Here is a 26,670-nt window from a genome sequence, read left to right on the forward strand (position 1 = left end):
TGGCGCACTGGAAGTTGTGGTCGTGTCTTGTTTATAAACAAAACTGACGCAAAGACAAACAAAAATAATAATTTCATTAATTTGTTATGTTATGATTTGTATTTAAGTGTACACTCGAAGAAAAACCAAAGTAAGGAGAGTTAATCTCGAAAAAAATATACGCATTAGCTAATCTTTTGCAATATTCTGGCCAATAAGTAGAGGGTATACCCAATGGTCAATATATTTTATTAAATAATTCTAGTTAAGCAAATTTGCAACGCCGGGCCTTTCAAAATCCTTAAAATCGAAAGGTTAAGTTATAGGTTCAATTAGACATTAAATGTTTCGATTAGTAGTGACATAACCATAAATAACTGTTATTCACATACTTCTGAAAAAAATATTCAAATAAATGTAAATAAAATAAATCGAGGGCGAAAAATATAAATTTTAACTTCCAATATATTTTAGTTCTCCAAAAACAAAATAGAAAAATTAAAAATAAATGAAAAACCAGTAAAGAAAGTCTTAAAGTCGGGCGGGACCGACTTTATGATACCCTACACCACTTTGCTAATTTAATAGAGCTGCGTATAACAATTAAAAGTTTTTATGGGAGATTCAATCATACATGATTATAATGATAATTTCAAGTTCAAAGGACTAAATATGCCGAAGCATTTGCATCTTTGAAATTCGGACTTGTATTGCCCATTTGGTGCACAATTAATTAGAAATCGGATAAAAATATATATGGGAGCTATATCCAAATCGGAACCGATCTCGATAAAATTTGGCAAAGATATTACTGAGCTGTATTTGATATATTTCCCTGAATATCGTTGTTACGGAGTGCATAACAAATATGACAAATCGGATGAACAGTATATATGGGAGCTATAGCTATAGCTGAACCGATCTTCACCAAATTTGAAATACTAGCTTCTAGGCTCAATTCGGTCGTAAGTGCCAAATCTTATCCAATTTGGGTAAATATTAGACGTTTGGTGTACAATCAAAGGTAAATGGGACGAATTTATAATGGGAGCTATATCCAAATCTGAACCGATCTCGATAAAATTTGGCAAATGTATTCCTGAGCTATGTTTGATATATTTCCCCAAATATTGTTGTCACAGAGTGCATATTACGGTTGCGGAGGACAAAAATAACAAATCGGATGAACAATATATATGGGAGCTATAGCTATATCTAAACCGATTTCGATCAAATTTGGCATACTTATTTTCAGGTTCAATCTGATTGTACGTGCAAAATTCCATACCATTCAAAATTCCAATTACACGTTTGGTGCACAATAAAAGGCAAATCAGACGAATATATATATGGGAGCTATATCTAAATTTTGGCCGATTATCTCCAATTTCAATAGAGTTCGTTCTTGGGCCAAACAAATGATTTGTGCAAAATTTCATCTGGATAGGGCAATAAATGCGAACTGTACTTTGTTTACAAAAATACATGGACAGACGGACGGACGGACATGCATAAATCGACTCAGAATGTTATTCTATGCAAATCATCAAAGGTCTATCTCTTTTCCTTTTGCCTGTTACAAACAAATGCACAAAGACATAATACCCTGACCACCTTGTGGTGTAGGGTATAACAATCAGTTCTTTTGTTATGGTTACAGGAGAAACCCCGAATTCAACTGGTATCTAAGATAAGGGTTGTGGCTATGGCGTTATGGATATGTCAGAAATAAGCAATTACTTTCTTATGGGATATAAGATTGGTTTGAACAGCTGTTTTATATGGGTATAGTTATGGCACGTCTAACTGAACATTATATTGGAACTAAGTTCTCCCCAACTTTTAGTTTTCAATTCTCTTAGAAGTTTTTTTCTCCCAATGTCTCACAAAACTCTTCCAGTTATTGAATTATCATTTCTTAATTTCCTTTTAAAGTTTGTTTTTTGTCCCACAATGAAACCCCCTTTATAAGCTTACAACTTACATTTAATTTCGAGTGTACTTGGTTGTTATTCCACCCATTTAGTTCATGCACTTGTCACAGCGAGCGAGAAAAAGGGCAACACTTGGAGCTGACCTCTCGAGTGTGACAAAGCAGACACACAACGATTGAGGGGTATGACGCCGCTGTCGATTTGTGTATTAAATAACAAAAACAACAACAAACACCAGAAATACATCATTAAATACTTGTTAGTTTTGTTGTCTGCTCCATAAAAAAATAACTACAGCAATAACAACAAATCAACTACTAACTACTTTGATGACAATTTATGAACACTTTCTCAGAGAATAATTTAATTTAGTATTTTTTTTTCTTTATTTACTTTAGCGTTAATTGTAGTAGAAGTGTCTGTTTGGGAATTGCTTCGAGATGGCGAGGGAAGAGAGCGAAAGACAGAGAGAGAGAGGGACACAGTGTGTGTGTGGGAATGAGAGTTGTAGTGTGGGAGTAACCAGGGATGGCAAGTGTGTGTGTTTTGATGCAAAATTCAATTTGTGGGAAATAAGGAAAATAAATACAATTGTATATGATTTTGAAAGAAAATCGCATCAAGCCTTAATCCTTTTAAATTAAAAAAAAAATTAGAATATATCAGTCGGTTTTACCGACAGATGTATACCCTCAGTCAATGTCTGTTTATTTTTATTAATGTTGACTTGCATTATGATAATTAAAATGTTGACCCATTATTGGGATGGTACCGAAGGAGTAAGCCGATATTTTCCATTTTATATCTGACCCAAGTTTAATAAAAAATATTACAACGTACCAGATTTATCGACTACTTCCTTTGCCCTATATGAGATATATAACAATTTTGGGAAAATTTTGAAATGTGCAAATGGGATCGATCAATGTATCCACTAATTTTTTTAAAGAAAATCGAACATTTATTTCGAATTTTATGCGAATAATTGTTAATCACAATTTCAAACTTTTGTGGGGAAGGTAACAAAAAGGGGTGGGCCGTTATATCTCATATTCACATCAAATCTCTGGTTGAGAGAAGAAGAAGATACTCCAAAAATATGATTTTTTGGAAATTTGCAACCCTTTGTGGGGGAGGCATCAAAAAAGAGTTGGCCAATTTGATTAAGATATTTGAAAGTGAGAAATTTGAAGACAATCGGACTCTTATTTCACATTTTATGAGAGACATAATTATTCAAAATATTGAATTCCGTCTTTACACCGAATCTTGGATTAATAAAAATATTGCGGTGTCGGAAATTTGATGACAATTAATTTCGCATTTTATAAGAGTTATAATTATTCCAAATTTTTGACTCTTTGTGAGGGTGGGACTGGAAGGAGTGGGCCGATATCTACTATATTTACAACAGATATTGTTTTAATAAGAATATTGATATGTGACGACTTTGAAGAGACGTCTTTTATGAGAATTTGGGTTATTCAAATTTTTTTACCCTTTGTGGGGAAGATACCAGAAGGAATAAACACATCTCCCAATCTTTATAATAGATCTTGTTTTGCTAGAAATATTTAGATGTGCTAAGTCTAAATGGAATCGTTTACTTATTTCGGATTTTATGAGCGTTTCGGTTATTTATAAATTTTGACCCTTTGTGGGGGAGGTACCAAAAGAAGTGGACCAATATATCCCATCCTGACATCAGATCTTGTGGTAATAAAAATATTTTGATGTGTGAACTTTGATAAGAATCAGGTTTTTAATTCAGATTTTATGAGCGTTTCGGTTATTTATAAATTTTGACCCCTTGTGGGGGAGGTACCAAAAGGAGTGGAATGGAAACATCCTTTTGATGACAGATATTGTGTGGCCAAAAATTTTTTGCGATGTGTGAAATTTGATAAGAATCGGATTTTATGTGAGTTTCGGCTATGTATAAATGTTAACCCTTTGTGGAGAGGTACCAGAAGCAGTGGACCGATACATCCCAGCTTCACACCAGATCTTGTGCCAACAAAAATATTTGGATTTGTGAAGGAATGAGCCGATATATACCATCTTCACACCAGGTCTTGTGTTGATAAAAATATTGCGAAGAGTTAAATTTGAAGACTTTCGGATTCTTACTTCACATTTTACAAGACTTATAACTATTCCAAATATCGACCCTTCGTGTAATAGGTGCATGATGAAGTGGGCTGATATTGTCCATTTTCGCACCTGACCTATAATTGAAGCAAATATTAGGATTTGCAAAGTTGAAGCAAAATCGGATTTTCCTCTCTCTCTGTCTCTCTCTGTCTCTCTCTGTGCAGCAAAATATTTTCATTGAAAATTTCGAACTTTTGTGGGGGAGGTACAAGAAGGAGTGGACCGATATTGCCTATCTCCGCACTCGACCTAAGTTTGACAATAATATTATGTTGTACCAAATTTTGCCAAATCGGATACCGCCTTCGAGAATTATCGTGCACGCCAGCCAGACAGACGAACGGACGGACATCGCTAGATCGACTCCAAATGTCCTAAAAATGATTTGGTCCAAAAAGACCTAGGATCTAAAAGCATTTTTTCCAAAAGTCACGTTTTTGCCGTTTTGAAATGATATATACCCTCTGTAGCCATTTGGCTGAGGGTATAAAATAAACTATTTCAAAACCTACAATTCTAAAAATCTAAACAAATGTGGTTTCGAATTCGAACGGGAGTACTCCTGCGGGTACAAAAATAAAAAAACAATCAAATGCACTCTATTTTTCTATGCCACTCGAATAGGAGTAAAATTCGAGTGGGAGTAAAATTCGCTCGATGTCGAGAAGGCTTGAATGTGAGTGAGTATATTTCCCTCGTTAAGCAAAATTCGTTTAAAATTATTATTTAGTTTTCGTCACACCGTTGTTGTATTTCTATGAAAGTATATTTTTTCTGTACAAGACCACCCCCTCCCTCTTAGTTAAGATTTGCTCGCTATTAAATGGGAGTACTTAGGTACTCCCAGAGTAAAAAATTTAAACGATGTTTACTCTCCACTCTTTTTGTTTTCTGTGGTAGAACTCTTGAGTTTTCCATGTTTAAAAAATATGTGTCAGAGTCAAAATGATCGAAATAGAAATGAATGGAAAGGAAAAAAACCCGTTTGAGTATGCTTTGCTCATTTAAAGGGTGGGAGTAAAATTTATTCTAAATCGAGCAAGCTCACAGAAAAGAAGCAAAAGAGATTGTAGCAGTAGACTATGATTTTTCCAACGCAACGGTAAGTTTTTCCCATAGGACCATATCTACTCGTTTCGATCTCTGTTTTTGCCTAAATAATTTATGCTCATCGAAAATATTATGGGGTCGTAGGCAAATATTTTAAGTTGTTGGATTACTATACACTCAATTTTATGGCAAGGCTCATAAAGACACACATTTCTTCGTTGGCAACAAGGAATTAACAAATTCATAAAAACCAATAACAAAATTTTTCATTCAACAGATATCAAATGTGTTATGTAGAACCCCAAATAACTTAAAATACAAAAAAAGTCTCAAAATAAAAAAGAGGGAGGGATTTTCGAATTAATAATAAAATAAATCTCTGAAATTTTAAAATCTAACCAAACTGGATAGAGCAGATAGTGGACTCTATGATTAACCAGTATTATCTATGAATGTATGACCAACCTCAATGATTCCATGACTCCAACCTGGCCAGGCAACAGTCAGCCAGTCATTCAAAGAAAAAATAAAGTAGTGACGTATTTTTCTCACTTCCTTTATTTCGTTTTTATTGGCAATAATGCGTCAGTGAGTACAAACATTTTTTATATATTAAGAAAAAAGTAACAAATCAAAAAAAAAAAAAAAAAAAAAAAAAAGGCAACAATCTACGCAATTGCCAAGAGATCGCAATAATCGAGTCATTCGTCATCATTGCTACTCGGCTGTAATCGCCAAACACTTGACTGCATGCCCATATGTATGGGTGTCCATATGTTTGTAGGTATGTTTGGATTTCTTTTATAGAAAAAAAAATGTCTCCCAAAACCCATTACCACCACTAAACACCAATGCATGCCTGATGTCCCAATGACGACGACGACGACAACGTCTTTACAACGAAATACAGACCCCGCTGATGACTTTGAATTTTGGGTTACGTCAAACATCCATTGCATCCGAGAGTCATTAGCATCATCATCATCATCATCATAATCGTCGTCATCATCATCATCATTGTCAGTAGGCCAACAAAAATGTGATGCGGTAACGACACACCTCATCCCCAGCCCCTTGAAATAAATGGTTTGCCGCAACGCCATGGCAAAAGCATTGGCAACAGCACCTGTTTCAAAGCAGAGATAGAGAGAGAGAAATGTTTTTTTGGTTTTTTTCTTTTGTAAATTTCCTCACACTCAGATGAATCAAAGTCGGCTGGCTATTGACTCATAGACAATTGCCGTGAATTTAAGCGTGTTAGGGAATTTTTTCGATTTGGTTGAAATCAGATAAAGAAATTAATAATTCCATTGGAATTTAATCACGCATGTGCATATAACAGACATATTGGGAAGGGATAGAGAGACTTTATTAGAGTTTAGGTTCAAGGACTAACCAATTTCGTAATGGAATGGAATTCCAGAGTGATAGTGAGATTTCTTCATATTTGGCTGGAAAACCACAAGTGGCTATGGTTAGAGCACTCCAGCATTTAAATGTGAATAAATCTCTGGTGTCTCGTACCATCCCTCGTTACCGTGATACTGGTAGCGTAGCCCGATGTCAAGGAAAAGGACGGCAGAAATAGTTCGAAAAGTAAAAAGTCGACTTGATTGAAACCCCGCGTCGTAGTAGCCGAAAAAGCTGAACATATCGAAATATTAAAGCCATTGAAATTCCAAAAAGTGCAAGAAATTACACCGCAATAGAAAGAAAATATACTCAAAAGAGCTAAAGAGATGCTTCTTTGCTTGGCCGAAAGTGCTGAACTGCCGAATTTGGTTTTGTCCGATGAGAAAACATTCGTTGTCCAGCAGTTTGTAAACAAAGAAAATGATCGCGTTTACTTGCCAAAGAGGTCAGCTGAAAAAGTGCACCTTCGGTTGGCCACCAGAACTCAAGCGACGGCCGCCATATCAGCCGATGGTCGCTCTCGGCTCGTATTAATCGACCGTGACATTAGAATAAATATTATCGGAAAAATATTCTGGAGGTTGTATTAAAGCCTTGGGCACGCAAATATTTTGGCCGCAGACCTTGGACATTCCAACAGGACTCAGCGCCAACCCAGAATGGTTACAAAATCAGGTTCCTCGCTTCATTTTCAGCGCACAATGGCCACCAAAATCTCCGGATACCAATCCCTTGGACAATTGTGTCTGGAGTATTTTGGAAAGCAAGTTCGATCCAAAGTGTCGATAAGTTCAAGCAAGCGCTTCACCGAGATTGGTCCAAAATACCGCAGAGCAACATTCGGGAAGCGTATGACGGTTTCATTGGCCGTTTGTAGGCCATAATTCGTGTCAAAGGTGACCAATTCGAACAAATCTTAACGTACTCTAACGTTTGATGCTATTTCCGACAATTTTGCTTTGATCCATTAAAATTAAAAAAAAAATAAAAATTATGGCGTTTGACTTTGTGCATTTTTTTCACACCACCCTGTATAAGAGGAAGTTGACCTGTGCACGAAATTTTTGTCATATGCTGTAGAACCCATTACGAACTTTGAAAAAATTCCGCTGAACAATGTCGCTAAAAACAGTTATCATTTAGGAAGTGCAGCAGCCGAAAACCCTATTACAAGGTAATGTAAACAAGAAACCTTCTGTCGTACCAGTAAGTGGAAGAGTATCTGTTATTAAATTAAAAATATTCAAAGCAAAGTACTTGATTTTCCTAATTACCTTGAAATGAGTAACGTCGTTAAAGAGTGTCAAAACCCAGGGTTGGAAGTTCGATACTCGCAGTCGGCAATTTCTCGTCTTTTATTTCGATATTTGGATGTGATAGAAGGGTCAACCTGGGATTGTGTAGATTTGCAGAATAGAAATACGAATGTGTGCATCACAAAATATTCACCCAAGTAAAAATGACAGAACAACAAATAATCGGCAGAGGAAGGAAATACAATAATGCCAAACGAAACGATTACTGACATAATTTCAATAAAAGCCAACACCCCCTACCCCACATACACACACGAAGAATAGCCCGACTAAGAGAAAAGACAAAATGCTTGAAAAAAATGCAAGAAATTCCAATAAAAAGTAAAAGTCAACGGCTAGGTAGACATCAACTTGGCTGACCACCATGGCTCATGGTATGGTAACAAACATGCATTTTGTTTAAATACCATTATTCACTTGCTGTTGTTGTCGTTGTTTGTTCTTTTGACTTTCGTTTTACTGTTTTTTGTTTGTAAACCGTAACCATAACCAATTCTTCTTTAGTCATCAAATTATTATTAGTAAAATTACGTACAGCGGACTATTTTGGTGGTTAGTGTGGTCACCACTGTACATTGGTCTGGTTTTACCGGTTGGAAAAAAGAGTCCATTGTGGTAAAATAAAAAACCAAAAATATATTGAGATCTATATTGAATTTGAGCATTAAATTGGAGAGTTAATTAATACATGCCAGAGGTGTTATTGGAAAAAATTTTGAGAATTTTTTTAACAACACAAATAATAATTACAAGGAAAATCCAGTAGATTATGAAAGTTGAGCTAAAAAGAAGAAGGAATCTTAATCTGAAAATTTTCCAAAGTGTGAAAGAGGAGAGAACTTGCATCCTCTATTCGGTTTACTTTGCGATGCAAACTTTCAAAACGCCGATACACGTAAAGTAACCTAAATAAAAGAGGCAAATTCTCCCCCGCTCCCTTTCCACAATTGGTGAAATTTTCAGATTAAGATTCAGTTTTTTTTTTTTTTTGAAATAGTGTATTTTGCTAATTCTTACGAATATCATAGTACGAAAACAATTATTCCCAATTCCCACTCTTATTTTGATTCCCACAAGTGGGGATTAAACTCCAGAATGCATTCACGCTCTGGTTTAATTGAAAACAATTACTTAATTTTTTATGATGGAGGTTGAACTGGCGATATTCACTACTACTACTAAAAATATCCTAGCAAATACCAAATCCTTACTATTTACAATTAAAATTACTAACCGATTTTATTAAAAATATTTTTTTTTTTTTGGCAGAGCGCATATTTGCTCTTGTCCATTTCTCGGGAGAGAAACTTGCTCGCTAGCAGGATTGCTCGAAGAGTTGGAGTTTTTTGCGGAGTGGTAAAGGGGGGGGGGGGGGTTGGGTAAGCATGTTCAGAAAAATACACATATATAGAAATACAAAAACGGTATATAAAAAAATAAAAGTGTACTCAGCAAGAGTAGAATTTGCTCGATTATCCGCGAATTTTGCTCCCATTTAAAAACGAGGAGACATGCTTACTCATATTCGAGTGAAACCGAAAAACTGAGTTTGTTCGATTTCTTTCTTTCTCTCTCTATATATCTCTCTCTCTCTCTCTCTCTGTAGTGTGATTGTTGCTCCATTCATATTTATGTTAACCAATACCGGGGTTTCAACGATTAGCATAATAAGATAATGAGAGAGTAACAAAGAGAGAAGAATAACAAGGAGTTTGTCATTTCGTTTGTAACACCTCGAAAAATACATTATAGATCCCACAAAGTACATATATTCTTGATCAGCTTCAAATTATATGGCGATTTAGAGATGTCCGTCGGTCTGTGGAAATCACTCTAGCTTCCGAACGAATTTAAGTGAGTTGATAAAAGTTTACTCAACTGTATATTATGTCTGCAGGACTTTTGGTATCAAAAACGAGTCATGTCGTCCACGTTTTGTTTTGTCATAGCCCTCATATAGTGGTACCTCCCGATTTTCGGTATTTTAATGATTTTAGAGGCATTATTCACCGGAAATGTTTCAAATTTGGTGTTTGAAGTTCGTAATGGCTACTTCAGCCTATGACAGAAAATTTTCCGTGCAGGTTCACGTCTTCCTATAGTCCCATATATTGATACCTCCCGATATTCCTTTATTTTGACGATTTTAGCGACATTATTCATAGATTTCGCAATAATTTGAATATTGTAATGGCTCATGACAAAAGTTGCCTATGCAGGTCCACATCGTCAAATAGACCCTAATATAACGGCTTCATTCGGTATTTTTAAGATTTTAACCGATTTGTTTACAGATTTTATGTATTTTTTTATTTATTTATTATTATTATTATATTCTTTTTTTTTTTTTTGAAAATTTGACAAATTCGTTCCAAATTGTAAAATTCAACCCGGCCGAACTTACAGTTTTTATACTTGTTTTTTCTTATAAGGAAGGAATAATAATTATTTCATTATTAAGAAATTTCCCTCCATTTTTGAGGGCAAAACAAAATATATGAATAATTCTCTTATCTCCTGTGACACCTGTTCCAATTTGAAAAAAAAAAAATAAACACTTCAGATTTTTTTTTTTCAACCAAAAAATTACCGAAATGAAATAGCCTACTGGCATATTTATCAAGTATTTACTTCTTAAAACAGTTTTCAGACGAGATAACACCAAAAGAAATAGACAGACACAATGCTCGGAGATTTATGATACCCAAGTGTCCAAATGAAAATCCCCCAAACATCACACAGACGATAAGATAAGCCACTTATTAAGGTTTTAATAAATAAATCATTTCTCTTAAAATCAAATAACAAAGTAGTGGGTTTTAACGATTATCTAAAAGCTAAGTTGGAAGTTAGTAACGAAAAAAAAAAACATTCCGTTCATAACGATTACAAGGTAACCACATACATACGTCAGAGTAGATGGCGTTGTTGTTTGATAATAATTTCCTATTCTCTCGTCACTCTGACGTATCCGATTAAGAAACAAAAAAATTATTACAAATCGTTGGTTATTAGTGGCATTAATTATTCATTAGAAAATAATTACTTTATCGAGGCTTATCATGATTTCTGTAAAGTTCATTTACATGTCTGTAACCTATTCTCACTCCACCTCAGAGGTTTGAGTAATTGTTGACTTTACTGTCTACATAAAATAAATTACAAATAATTAAATTCTTTAATTAAAATCAAAAAACAGTAGGAAAAACAATTGTTAAATGTTATGAATATAACATTGTGATTACTCTAATAGTTACATTTGTAATTAATTTATTTAAATTTAATTGAAGAAAAAATATTCCTCCGCTGATCGCATTACAAGATGAAGATAGAAATCAAAGGTCATTGGAAATAAAATTAAAAAAATTTCCTATAACACTAAAAAATACAGGCAAGGGAATTGTTAAACAAAAGTCAATATAAAAATAGGCATTTTTATAAGAACTCATTACAAATGTGATTACTAACCCATTATTTTTATCAAAAGTAATTTTCGGCCAAGTTTAAACCCTCACAAAAAATATTCAATCTAGGTCTAGGTATTTAAAATAAGTAGTCACTCGTTAGCCATAAATTAGTTGCACCCTACATACAGGGTGAGATGAAAAAACTGCAACCAATTTCAGACTACTGCCATTTCTAAGCCACTCATCCGACAGCTGTTAAAATTATTCCAGTGACAGCTCATTATATTGTCTACCAGCGTACAAAAGCATTTTGGTGAGAATTTTCCAGAAAAAAAGTTATTAGTGATGGAATTCCAGCATGATAGTGTGTTTTCTTTACATTCGGCTGGAAAACCACAAGTGGCTATCGATAGAGCACTCCAGCATTTAAATGTGAAAAAGTGTCTTGTGTCTCGTACCATCGCTCGTTACCGTGATACTGGTAGCATAGCCCGACGTCAAGGAATTGGACGTAAGAAAACATCAACATCAGCAGAAATGGTTCGAAAAGTAAATAAGCAACTTGATCGAAACCCGCATCGTAGTGGTCGAAAAATGTCTCGTGAGCTGAACATATCGCAATATTCCATTCGGCAAATATTGAAAAATGAGCTCTGGGTAAAGCCATTGAAATTCCAAAAAGTGCAAGAACTTACACCGCACCGGAAAGAAAATAGACTCAAAAGAGCTAAAGAGTTGCTTCGCTTGGCCGAAAGTGGTGAACTGTCGAATTTGGTTTTCTTCGATGAGATAACATTCGTTGTCCAGCAGTTTGTAAACAAACAAAATGATCGTGTTTGCTTACAAGCCAAAGAGGTCAGCTAAATATATGTGCACCTTCGGTTGGCCACCAGAACTCAAGCGCCGGCCATGGTGATGGTGTGGGCCGCCATAACAGCCGGTGGTCGCTCTCCACTCGTGTTAATCGACGGTGGCATCAGAATAAATGCCAAATATTATCGTGAAAATATTCTGGAGGGTGTATTAAAGCCTTGGGCACGCATACATTTTGGCCTCAGGCCTTGGACATTCCGCCAAATCAAGAATCGTTACAAAATGAGGATCCTCGCTTCATTTCCAGCGCACAAAGGGCCGAAATATCGCAGAACAACACTCGGGCAGCGTGTGACGGTTTCATTGACCTTTAAAGGCATTAATCCGTACCAAAGTTGACCAATTCGAACAAATCTAAACTTATTCTAAAAATTTGAAGCTTTTGTCGGACATTTTTGCTTTCATTCAATAAAATTGTTTTTAAAAAAATGTAAAAACTATGGCGTTTGACTTTGTTGCTGTAATTGTTCGAAAAGTACTAAATAGTACAAAATTTGGTATTGGGTAAGGAAATGGAGCTGAAATCCTGAAATTTGATATAGATGTCACTTTTCGTGTCTGTTGTTTAAACCACCTCCATGGTTTTGGAAATGTGTACTATAATTTTTCGACAAACACTAACTGGTACTAAATTTGGTATTGGGTGACGGACAGGGGCTGGGATCCTCAAATTTGATACTGTGGTCTCTGTTGATATTTGAAATTCAGATTTGTAGGTGGTTTTGGAAATATGTACTGTAATTGTACGAAAAGTACTAAATATTACTAAATTTTATATTGGGTGAAGGAATTGAGCAGAAATCCTGAAATTTGAAGCGGATGTCACTGTTGGTGTCTGGTGTTGGTGGAACTGATTTTGAATATGTGTACCAAATGGTACTATATTTGGTATTGGTCTCTCTTGGTATCTGGTGTTGAGATGTGGTGGTGGTTTCGGAAATGCGTACTATAATTGAACGAAAAGAATTAAGTGGTACTAAATTGGGCAAGGTATATATGTATAGAGCTCCTGACTCCTAAATTTTGGTATTAAGGACTCTGTAGGGATCTGAGTTTGAGATACAGAGGTGGTTTTGGAAATATGTTCTGTAATTGCACGAAAATTACTAAGCGGTACTGAATTGGGTATTGGGTGAAGGGATACATCTGGAATCCGGAAATTTGATGTGGATGTCTCTTTTGGTGTCGGTGGTTATAAGAAAAAGAGCTGGTGTTGAATATGTGTACTATAATTGTACCAACTAGTACTATATTTGGTAATGGTTGAAATTAAAGAACTAAAGTCCTCATATTGGATTCTGAGGTCTCTGTTGGCATCTGGTGTTGAGTTACTAAGTTATTAGGTGAAGGTATTGAGCTGGAATCCCAAATTTTGATATGAAGATCTCTGTTGGTATCTGAGGTTGAGATATGGAGGTGGTTTTGGAAATACAACCCATATTTTTGTTCGAAAAGTACTAAATTGAACCAAATTTGATTCTGGACAAAGGGATAAAGCTGAAACCGTGAAATTGGTTGTTTTGGAAATGCGGTGGTTGCGATAACTCTTGGTGTCTAGAATTGAGATATGGAACGGTTTTGCAAAAAAGCACTAAATTTATGCCAAAAGTACTAAATGTTACTAATTTAGAACTAAATGTTACTAGAATGTATAGAGCTGGATTCCCGAAATTTGATATTGAGATTGGTAGTTGTTCTAAAAATATGTTCTATAATTGTTCGAAAAGTACTAAATGGTACTAATTTTGGATCACTGTTGGTCAACTTTAGTATTTTCATTCGTAATTTAAGGTTTTTAGATTAGGTTTTATATTAGCCGATAAATATCGGTACTCAAATTTGTTAGAGAATTCCACAACAGATTCCGATTTAAAAAAAAAAATGATTCAAGAATAATTTAAAAATTGTTATTATATTTTCAATTAAATTTCCTCTTATAAATTAATGTAGCAATGAAAAAAAAAACCTTTCTTGTTCTTCTTGGGGGGTAAAAGTCCGAAACCACTGTTGCTGGGAGATCTAGACATAGCATATAACGAGTGGAAGTGTCATCCAAATAAACCCATATAAAGCTTAAAGAATTACCACGATTTACCAGTTTAAAATAAATTAATATTTGTGAATAACTTTTCGTTTCTGGAATCTGTGAAAGCATGTGATTAAGACATGCATACCGTCATATCCAGTTGCCTATTTACATTTTTTTCTTTTTTTAATTTTTAATAAAATCTATTTTTTTTTTGTTTTTGGCTGAATGTCTGAATGAATATGCATATCGACAAATTAATAAAATCTCGTTATGTAGTAGAAAGAGCTACCACAAAAATGGAAAACTACTTTTGAACAAGTTTTTTTTTTTTAAAGGTGAATTTTTTACCATTTTTTACCGAAAAAATAAAACGTAATTTTTTATAAATTCAATAAATTTATTATTTTTTTAATTACATGCATTAAAAATTTGGCATAAATAATATAAATAACTGCTTTATAATATAAATTTGGAATATTAATTTTATTTGGTACCTATTCCATATAATTTCCAAAGAACTTTATCCAAATCATTATAGACTTTAAAAAAAAAAAAAAAAAACTGAAACAACTTTCAAAAAATTCTTAATTCTCCAGTGGTAAAAAATAGTTTTATATTTTTTTTAATGCTGAGCTGGCCACACATAAGTTGGTGACATTTGAAAGAAACAAAAAAAAACCAACAAGTCTTTGACCGAATTAAAGAGATTTGTATTTTTCGGTGTTGTTTTGTTGTTGCTGCTGGGCCAAAATGTTTTTCGAATATTAAACAGGTTATGGGAAAGTTTATTCGAAATATCCAATTTAGGCACGTTGTAATGATATGCATATGATTAGCATCTAATTAATAATTTCAGTTCAGTTCATTTCGTTGCGTTTTGATTTGATTTTATTTCTATTTCTCTGAAGGGGGGCTTTTGGGACAAGAAATAGACATAGCCCGGGGCGAAAAAAAAAACAAAACTGGTTCGATTTTTTTTTTTTTTTTTTTTTTTGAAATATAAACAACAAATTTATAAATTAGTAGATTTTTTGTAAATCCAGACATACATACATATTTTAGCATTATTTATCCAAATCTCCTTAAATATATGGAAAAATGTTTTAGAATTTCTTTTGCGCTTCAGAAATTGTGGCTTTAGGGGTGATATTGATAAATTTTCTATTAAGGATTAATCGGTTGATCTTTTGTATATAGTAAGAGAGGTTCTGCAGATCTTAAGCTAGCTGTTATCTTTGTTTGAGATGTGCCGGTGGTTAGGAAATATGTCTTATATTTGTGCGAAAAGTACTTAATGGTACAAAATTTTGTATTGGGTCAAGAGATAGGGCTAAATTTCTCAAATTTGATATTGAGGTCTCTGTTGGTATCCAGAATTGAGATATGCAGGTGGTTTTGGAAATCTGTACGATTATATATGGGTATTGAGTGAAGGAATGGTGCTGTTATGGTCTCTATTGGCAGCTGAAATTGAAATATGGAGATATTCGTACTATACAGGGTGAGATGAAAACACTGCAACAAACTTCAGACGGTAAATATTGAAAAATGAGCTCGGGGTAAAGCCATTGAAATTCCCAAAAGGGCAAGAACTTACACCGCAACAGAAAGAAAATACACTCAAAAGAGCTAAAGAGTTTCTCCGCTTGGCCGAATGTGATGAACTGCCGAATTTGGTTTTCTCCGATGAGAAAACATTCGTTGTCCAGCAGTTTGTAAACAAACAGAAGTTACTTGCCAAAGAGGTCAGCTGAAAATGTGCACCTTCGGTTGGCCACCAGAACTCAAGCGCCGGCCATGGTGATGGAGTGGGCCGCCATAACAGCCGATGGTCGCTCTCCGCTCGTATTAATCGACCGTGGCATCAGAATAAATGTCGAATATTATCGCGAAAATATTCTGGAGGGTGTATTAAAGCCTTGGGCACGCAAACAATTTGGCCGCTGACCTTGGTCATTCCAACAGGACTCAGCACCATCGCACTCAGCACCCAATAATGGTTATAAAATGAGGTTCCTCGTTTCATTTTCAGCGCACAATGGGGAATTTTTTTCATAAGAGACACTGAACAATTTCGAATTTGTAGAATATCAAATTACAAAACAAAAAATCGGGTGGGCTAAAACTACACGTTTAGTGCACAATAAAGACAAATCGGACGAAGATATATTAATTGGAGCTATACCCAAATATGAGCCGATCTCGATAAAATTTGGAAAAGACATTCCTGATCTGTATGTGATACATTTCCCCAAATATCGTTGTTACAGAGTACATATTACAGTTGAGGAGGAAAAAAATAACAAATCGGATGAACAATATATGAGGGAGCCATAGCTATATCTGAACAGATTTCGATAAAATTTGGCATACCTATTTCCAAGCTTATTTTAGTCGTATATGCAAAATTCCATTCTAATTGGTCTAATATTACACGTTTGGTGCAAAATAAAAAGCTAAATCGGACGTGGACGTATATGGGAGCTACATCTAAATTTTTACCGATTTTTCTTTCATTTCAATAGGGTACGTCCTTGGCTCAAACAAATGACTTGTGCAAAATTTCATCTGGATCGGACAATAAATGCGACCTATACTTTGTTTACAAAAATACAATGACAGATGGACGAGCGTAAATCGGCTCAGAATGTATTTCTGGGCAAATCATCAAAAGGAACTATGGCTCTATCTCCTTTCCTTTTGCCTGTTACAAACAAATGCACAAAGACATAACACCCTGACCACCTAGTGGTGTAGGGTATAAAAACTTTCCAAAGAAAAGAAACCTGATCGAAACTAAAATCCGCCAAAACTCACTCAAATGGAACTTAGCATAGCTACCAATATATGTATTTTTAAATTCTTATAACTATTTATGTATGGAAGTAGGTTTATTTGTTTTTTCTATATTTTTGTATTTTTTTGTTGTCTAATTTTTTTTTGTGTTTTTTTATTTTGGATACCAACAATTCTGCTGATTCACTGAACTCTTGGCGATGTTTTTTTGTTGTTGTTCCTTTTTTTAATCATAGAACATTCTAAGACCATTTCGGTCCGGTCTGGCTGTCTGTCAGTCTCTTTTTTTTTTTTTTTTTGCTTAATTGATTGTGAAAATATTTACCTTTTTCTTTTCTGTTGAAGTTGTTCGGTTTTTTTGCAAAAAATCCAAAACGGTGTGAATTATGACGAAACGCAGCAGCAGCAAATCGAACAGGACGTTGGGACACAATTGAAAGACTGTCTTCTGATCGGTGATGGATGCTGAGAGTCGAGCTTTTGTTTTTGTACTATTTTTCAACGTTGTTTGTTGGGTTTCCAATATATTGTAAATATATTTTTGTTTATTTTTTAATTATTTAATTTTTTTCTCTCTATTTTTTTAAATATATTTTTATTTTGGTTGTAATATCTAATTTGTGTTTGCGTGTATTTGTATGTGAGGTTGTAATCACTTAATAATCGGTGTAGTGGGATTTTGAAGCATTTTTGGAAGTCTTTTTTTTTTCTTTTTTGAAGATTCCAGTAATTTTTTTATTTTGTTTTTTTGTTGTTGTTTTTTTATTTTTAAACTATTCCAAAAAATAAATTTTGTAAGCGTTATCGTTTGGTTTCTTTTATTTTTTACTGTCGTTGGTTAATCAACACTGAAATTATAGGGGAGATGGAAAGAAAAGATGATGAATTAGCAAAGGAAAGATAGGTCACTTTTTTATTATTTTTTTAAAATTTAGTATTCATTTAATATTTTCTTAAATATTTTTTTTTTTAATTTTTTTCACAAAATCCAAAAAATATTAGAATTCTTTACATTTCCAATTGTATCCGGCCGTACAAAAATTAATGTTTATTTTCTTCAATTATTTTTTTTTTCTTTTCGTTTTGGCGGCTATTGTGTTTTTAAGCGTTTAAGTTTCACAACACAACAATGAATGTCAACGTTAGGCGTGCGACTAAATATTGGCGAGTTAAGCCATTTAGCTAAGCTAAGTTTAAACTTTAAACGAAACAACGGCGACGCAGACGCCAACAGTGAAGGCAGCGATGCAACAGCGACGCACACCATGACGACAAATGTCTTGGCTGGGTTGGAAGAAATCACAGCCATGATCGTCAATCATTCTCATGCATGAACACTCTTTTCTCAGCCACTCTCTCCCTCTCTCTCTTTGGGTGAGAGCCAGACGTAACACACATGTTTTGTCAACAACAAATAGCCAAACTTTACATTTACGCACCGTTGACGTTTACACTCTCGCGACAAGTGTGACAGGTAACTTGCCTCTTAAATTAACGAAGCTGACAACGGCGACGACAACGTTCTCTGTCCGTTAAAATGGTAAACAGACAGAATCAAACTTATCACCAGACTTTGTTCGGACAACAAGGGCAGACGTCGGTCGTTTTTTTGTCGTTTGGGATCCAACGAAGAAAAAACAAACCTGCCGCTCAAAGTTTCGTTAATTTAAGAACGTCTACGTTTTTTCTTTTCTGGCTTTTGTTCGATACCTAATATACCTGCGACCAAACGTCTACAGCTGGCGACTTGAAATGAATATTTTAAGCAACAATTCGGATATGTTTGAACGAACCAGCAAACGAATGAACGACTGACCGAGCGACCAACCAACCCAATCATACACACATGCTCAGGTGCAGTCACCAGGCTAGGCAGAGCTAAGCGGGATGGCAGCAGCTTTTCTAGAGGTAGGCAGGCCTGATCAGCCAGCCAGACAACAGACAAGACACAACACCATTCAATTCCAACTGAGATTTCTGTGTAATTATGGATTGACGCAGCAGTCGATCATCATGCCGCAACAAAAAACAACAACAACAACAAGAAAATATATCGACATATCTATAGAAACAAAAACAACAGCAACAAAAATATTAACAAACTGGATTTTCTTTAATCGAACAACAGACAGAAAAAAACAACATGATCACCATTTAGAATTGTAAAATGCCGCTGACTCTTCAACGATCGATCGATTGAACTGACGGACCGACTGTTCGCTGACTGCCTAGGTATCAGTTTGTTTTTGTGTTATGGAATTTACTTTTCTTGTTTTGTTGCTCGCATTAATGCCATGGGGCTTAAGGGGATTCCCTTTCCGATTTATTTACGGAAATACAAAAAAAAAAAACAAGAAAATCAGAAATGAAACGTCTCACATAACTGACACTGAACACTCTTCGATGCTTCGAACAATGTTGCAGGTGATTTGTTTTATTTTTTTTTAATTGGAAATCGAAATAGAACTCAGCAGAATTGATGCAAATCAATATTTGGTTCCGATCAAGTGCAAAGAGTGAGAAAAAAATAAAAACGAAAAAAAAAATTATATATTCTCCGTGTTATGTTATGAACAATAATTTGGATTTAGCTGCCACTCATTTAACTGCAACTTTTATAATTCGTACGACGTACGTAAACCGAGTTTCTTCCAGTTTTGACAAGTTTTTAATTTACCTGCCAAAAAAAAATACTAGATTTTTTTTTTTTTTGAAACAAAAACTCGTTCAGCATAGCGCCAGCCCATGCGAATTATTGGCCCATGCGAATTATTCGTTTTGGGTGCATCGGCTGACACCATGTAAAGGCTATACCAAAACGTAGAACTTAATTTGGATTTAGCTGCCACTCGTTTAACTGCAACTTTTATAATTCGTACCAAAAAATATAAAAATCGAGTTTCTTCCAGTTTTTGATAAAATCTATTCTTTAAGTGCCACTCGTTTAAGTGCAAGTTTTTAATTTACCTGCCACAAAAAAAGTTACTGGAATTTTTTTTTTTGTTTTAAAACAAAAACTCGTCAACATAGCCCCATGCGCAGTCCATGCGCATTATTCGTTTTGGGTGCATCGACTGATCCAATATAAGGGCTATACCAAAACGTGGACCATTTTCATTAAATCTTGTTATTAACGTCTCTAAATAATATGAAGTCAAAATATCAACATTTGGAGATATTACATGGAAACAAGTAAAAAAGTAGTAAGTTCGGCAAGGTCGAACTTTGAATACCCTCGACCGCTTAAAAAGACTGTAGAAATGTTCATAGAAAAAAACTTCATATACGAAACTTTCAAACAATTCCGGTAAATAAAATCGCAATCATCAAAATACCGAATATCGGGAGGTACCGTTATATTGTTGGTATACGAAGATCTGAGCCTGCATAAGCAATGGATACTATTGTCACGAACTAGAAATATGAAATTTGAAACGATTTGGGTGAATAATGTCGCAAAAATCAACAAAGTACTGAATATAGGGAGGTATGGGGGCTATACGAGAACGTGGATCAACATAAATAATTTTCCGTCAAAGACTGTAGTACCCGTTACGAATTTCGAATACGAAGTTTGAAACAATTACGACGGTTAATATCGTTAAAGTTGTCGAATATATGGAGGCTATGCGAAGACCAGGTCTGCATAGGCAATTTTCTGTCACAGGTTGTAGTACCCGTTACGAACAGGAAATAGGAAATTTCAAACAATTCCGATAAATAATGCCTTTAAAATCATCAAAATACCGAATATTGGGAGGTTATATTGAGGCTATACGAAGACGTAGACCTGCACAGACAATTTTCTGCCAAAGGCTGTAGTATCCATTACGCACTTCAAATATCAAATTTGAAACGATTCCGGTGAAAAATGTCGCTTAAATAAGCAAAATACCGAAAATAAGGAGGTACCATTATATGGGGGCTATACCAAAACGTGTACCTACATGACCCATTTTCATTACCGATAGTCCTGCAAACATAATATACATTTGAGTGAAATTGTATCAACCTACTTCATTTCGTTCGGAAGCTAGAGTGATTTTCACAGACGGACGGACATCGCTAAATCGACATATAATTTTATGCTGATCAAGAGGTGTTACAAACGGAATGACACACTTAATATACCCTCCTTATTATGGTGGAGGGTACAATTAAGTTTGGGAAGTAGTGTACTAAATTCGGTACAATTTAGCTTTGGTTGAACGGATTGATCTGGAAATAAAAAAATGTTAGTATTGGAGTCTCTGCTGGTGGGTAGAGTTAAGTTAAAGATTTGGGTCTGGAAATGAGCTCATCAAGCGTACGAAAGGTACTAAGTGTTACTAAATTTGGCATTGCGTGAACGTGAAGTCTGAAATTAGGCATTAGGTCACTGTTCTTGTATAGTGTTGAAACTTAGACACGGTTCTGCAAATACGTACTCAAAAATTATAAAATTGTACTAAATTTAGATAAGGGATTAAGTCGGAGGTCTAAAATTTGGCATAAGGATCATGGCGGGAACTAAATAGTTATGACTTCAGTATTTGAGGAAGGAATAGACTAGAAAACTGAAATTCCATTCGGCAATGATTGAAAATTGAGCTCGGGTTAAAGCCATTGGAATTCCAAAAAGTGCAAAAACTTGCACCGCAACGGAAAGAAAATAGACTCAAAAGAGTTGCTTCGCTTGGCCGAAAGTGGTGAACTGCCGAATTTGGATTTCTCCGATGAGAAAACATTCGTTGTCCAGCAGTTCGTAAATAAACAAAATGATCGATACTTGCCAAAGAGGTCAGCTGAAAATGTTCACCTTCGGTTGGCAACCAGAACTCAAGCGCCGGCGATGAGTTCATGTGTATTTCGAGGAGCTACAAGCGGAATAACAAAATTAATATACCCTCCATAGGGTAGGTAATATATCCTCCATAGAAGGGTACCAACAAATTCGATCTTCGAATCAATATTTGCAGAATCAAACAAACTTACAACATCGTTCAAGTCGAGCCTCCCCTCGGAATTTTAGCTTACAACACAAATAAATGTGCTCCAACATTTTATTACACATTCGATAAAGCCTATATACATGTATCCAACTAAATTTTGGGTGCCGACGCTAGCTATAATTACCGACAACGCTGTCGCCGCCACCACCTCCGAACATGTGCTCTAGAATATTTGACCACAAATCTCTAATTTTGAATCATTTCCAGTAACAACCGCAACAACAATAATAAAAACAAGTACATACAGCTTCCACATAGCCACAGCCGCATTACCTTTCAGTCTACCCCACCCCCCTGGCAGCCTCAAATACAATTCATTTGGGTATTTTAATCAAAAGCAACAATAACAACGACGACACAGCCGTCGACATCAACAACAACAAAGATTTCATTTATTGCGAATAAAAAGGCCGGTTGTGGGTCGAGGAAAGTCTGTCCAGATTCAAGTGAAATATTGAGCTGAGAGAAAGACATAAAAAACTACTGTAATAATAAAAAAGAATTGTTTATTAAGATTTTAGAAAAAATAGAAATGTGAATGTATTTTCACACATGTGTGTGTATAAGCACGTGTGATGGCAGAATTATTGGGGAATTCAATGGCTGCTTTAGATTGGATTGTTATATATTTTTATTAACTCAGAAATATGTCTGCAGAGGGTATATATCGTTTGATACGGTTAAAATGTGCCTCATCGAAGTAACAGTTGTAGACCCTAGGTCTCTTTGGACCAAATACGTTTCAGCGCATTTGGAGTCGACCTAACAACGTCCATCCCTCCGTCCGCCTGTCTAGCTGGCACGCACGATAACTCTCGAAGACAGTATCCGATTTGATCCAAACTTGGTACATCGTAATATTATTGTCAAACTTAGATCGAGTTCGGAGATGGCAAATATCGATCCACTCCTTCTGGTACCTCCCCCACAAAATGTCAACATTTTCAAAGAAAATAATCCGACTTTGCTCAAACTTTTCATATCCGAATATTTTCATCACAGCTAGGTCAGGTGCGAAAATGGACAATATCAGTCTACTGTATCAAGTACCTCCTTCACAAATGGTCAAAATTTTGAATATCAATGAAGCTCTTAAATCGCTAAATTAACATCTGATTCCATTCAGATTTGGTACACCTCAATGTTTGCACCAACACACGACACAAGATCTTAGAGGTCGGAACCATTCCTTCTGATCATAAAATCCGAAATAAGCATCCGGTTCTCTTCAAATTACATACATCACAATATTTTTATTAATCCAAGATCTGGTGTGAATATCGCTCCACTCCTTCTGGTACCTCCCCCACACAGGGTCAGAATTTTGAATATTCATGAAGCCCATAAAACAAAAAATTAACATCCGATTCCATTCAGACTTGGTACATCTCAACAACATGAGATTCGTTATAAAGATAATAGAGATCGGACCATTCCTTCTGGTACTTCACTCGAAAAAAGTTAAAATTTTGATTAACCAAAACTATCATAAAATATGAAATAAGCATCAGGATCTCTTCAAATTACACACATACCATTACTTCTACTAACACACGATCTGCTGTGAAGATGGGATATACCGGTCCACTCCTTCTGGTACCTCCCCCACAAAAGGTCAAAATTTTAAATATCCATGAAGCTCATAAACGCGAAATTAAAATCCAATTGCATTCAGTCTTGGTATATTTCAATATTTCCATCAACACAAGAGAGGCAGAGATCGGACCATTCCTTCTGGTACCTCCCCTACAAAGGCTCAGAATTTTGATTAACCAAAAATGATCATAAAATCCGAAATAAGTATCAGGTTCTCTTCAAATTACAGACATGACAAAATTTAATTAGCCCAAAATCTGGTGTGAAGATGGGATAGATCGGTCCACTCCTTCCGGTACCTCCCCTACAAAGGGTCAAAATTTTGAGTATCCATGAAGCTCATAAAACGGGAAATTAACATCCGATCCCATTCAGACTTGATACATCTCAATATTTCCATCATGTAAAGATCTGTTATAAAGATGGTGGAGATTTCTTGTGGTACCTACCCCACATAAGGTTCAAGATTTTGAAAAACAAAACGCTCAAAGAAAGCGAAATAAGCATCCAGATTAATCCATCCATCTCCCCAATTTTCTCACATACAAACATTTTTGCTAGCACAAGAGCTGTTGTGAAGATGATATACATCTGCCAACCCCCTCTGGAACCTCATCCACAAGGGACCACAATTTCCAATACTTATATTTGTCATAACTTGCGAAACAAGTCGGAGAATATTTACAACGGGCCATATCTCTTAACCTAAATCTGATATGAATTTGCACAAGTTTCATATAAAGTACAGGAAGTAGGTCAAATACGAATTGGCCAACTGCTTCGGAGCCTCTCCCATAAAGGGTCAACTGTTTGAATAATCATAAGTCCAATCTAGGGATATACATCTGTCTGCAGAACCGACTGATTCTATTTTACTTGTTTGTTACAATAAAGAGGTCCTGGTGAGTCCATTTATCGATAACCATTCGTATCTCATATGCTTAAGATATTCGAGCAAGCGTATTCTTATAAAAAAAATCTCATAGCGTAGGTCAGGTTAGGTACGAGAAAATATAATACCTTAGCAAATAAATATGGTTTTTTTTTGCCAAGGGAGGTTCTTGTTAGACAAAAAAAACCTTCTTTGTGTGGGTTATTTATCCTTAGTTGGAAATGCTTGAGTTTGGAACTTGGGTGTTTTCTTGCTCTTTTTTTGCAATATTAATCTTCCTTAATTTTTCAAATCATTAAAGGGAATTGTCTATATTCATGAGGTTAGCCAGACAATCGTTGAATCACATAAAATTCATGCATTTACCATTAATCAAAACCAATTTTGCCTTTAAGAGCTAAAATAAATTCATTAAATCCCATAGCTCTAAGGTATTTCTTGGGATATGGATGCCTTCGAAAATTATTACAAAATATTGCCAATTTTTTTCAAACTCAGCTTCAATCTTTTTTGGAAATATATTTTTTTTTTGTTTTGTAACACAATTATTTTTTTAGTCTACCCTCCATTTATGTTGTAGACGATCCATTACGTTAATCATAATTAATGTGTGCATAAAAGTTTGTTTTTATTTCGCCGCGGGCAAAATATAAAAAAATAAAAACTGTGCGCTTTTAATTAACCATTTTTGTCTAAGGTTATGGTCAATGAAAATAATAATTAAAAAGCAACAATGGCATTTCTCGTAGGTTCCAGGTGACGTATGAATGATGACGTTACTCATACTGAAGGTGTGTGCACGTGTGAGGGGCTACTCAGACTGTTGCTTAATTGGCTGAGTTTAAATCAGGAGAGACCGCAGAGTGTCTGCAAAAAATTATATTACTGAGTGCAGTGGGATTTTAAGTCAGTTAAAGATATGATGTAGATGAAACGCAAACGGTCTCTTTGGACCAAATCCGTTTCAGGACATTTGGAGTCGATCCAACGACATCCGTCCGTTCGTCTGTCTGGCTGGTGTGCACGATAACTCTCGAAGGGAGTATCTGATTTCGTCCAAACTTGCCTCCTCGTAATATTATGTCGGTCCACTCCTTCTGGTACCTCCCACTCAAAATGTCAAAATTTTCAAAGAAAATAATTTTTTGCCAAGAAAAAGAAAGGATAATCCGATTTTGCTCGAAATTTGCGAATCCTAATATTTTCATCAGTGCTAGGTCAGGTGCGAAAATGGACAATATCGGTCCGCTCCATCAACTACCTCCCCCACAAAGTGTCAAAATTTTGAATAATTATAACTCTTATAAAACATGATGTAAGAGTCTGATTGTATTCAAATTCCACACATCACAATAGTTTTATTAACCCCATGTCTGGTGTGAATATGGAATATGTCGGTCCATTCCATCTGGTACCTCCCACATAAGAGGAAAAAATTTTGAATATCTCATAAAGCTCATAGAACACGAAATTAACATCCGATTCCATTCAATCTTGACACATCTCAATATTTCTATCAACACAAGATCTGTTATAAATGTGGTAGAAATCAGAGCAATTCTTCTGATACCTCCCCCACAAATGCTCAAAGTTTTGAATAACCAAAACGATCTTAAAATAGGCATCCGGTAAAAAAATAAGCTTCAGGTTCATTTCAAATTACACATATCACAATATTTTTATCAACCCTAGGTCTGGTGTGAATATGGAATATGTCGGTCCATTCCTTTTTGTACCTCCCACACAAAAGGACAAAATTTTCAATATCCATGGAGCTCCTTTCCTTCCTTCTGATACCTCCACTATAAAGAGTCAAAGTTTTGAATAACCAAAACGATTATAAAACCCGAAGTAAGCATCGGGTGCTATTCATATTTCACACTTCCCATTATTTCCACTAACACAAGATCTGTTGTGATGATGGGATATATCGGTCTACTCCTTCTGGTACCTCCCCCAAAAAGTGTCAGAATTTGGAATAGCCATGAAGCTCGTTAAACGCGAAATAAGCATCTGTTTATCCTCAAATTGCACACATCTCAATATTTTTACTAACACAAGATCTCCTGTGAAGATGGGATATATCGGTCAACTCCTTCTGGTACCTCCCCCCAAAGGGTCGAAATTTTGAATATTCTTGAAGCTCAAAAAACTAGAAATTAACATCCGAATCCATTCAAACTTGCCCCATCTCAATATTTTCATCAACCCAAGATCTTTTATAAAGATGGTAGAAATCG

The 26,670-nt window shown here is 35.2% G+C and overlaps 1 protein-coding gene across 5 annotated transcripts in view; it reads right to left on the bottom strand.

Annotated features, from left to right (window-relative positions):
- The window catches only part of LOC101899005 (elongation of very long chain fatty acids protein AAEL008004-like), a 170,856-nt gene that overhangs the window by 68,505 nt on the left and 75,681 nt on the right, over positions 1–26,670 (bottom strand). For 2 of the 5 annotated variants that reach the window (XM_059130751.1, XM_059130750.1), the window contains exon 2: positions 17,277–17,799. The gene's annotated coding sequence lies outside the window, so the exon portion shown is untranslated. Of the gene's footprint in view, positions 1–17,276; positions 17,800–17,963; positions 18,134–26,670 lie in introns of those variants that run through there. The other 3 variants (XM_059130749.1, XM_059130753.1, XM_059130754.1) reach the window with 3 other exon arrangements.

The sequence above is a fragment of the Musca domestica genome, unplaced genomic scaffold (assembly GCF_030504385.1).
Source record: "Musca domestica strain aabys unplaced genomic scaffold, Musca_domestica.polishedcontigs.V.1.1 79, whole genome shotgun sequence".
In the NCBI taxonomy this organism is placed as follows: Eukaryota; Metazoa; Arthropoda; class Insecta; order Diptera; family Muscidae; genus Musca; species Musca domestica.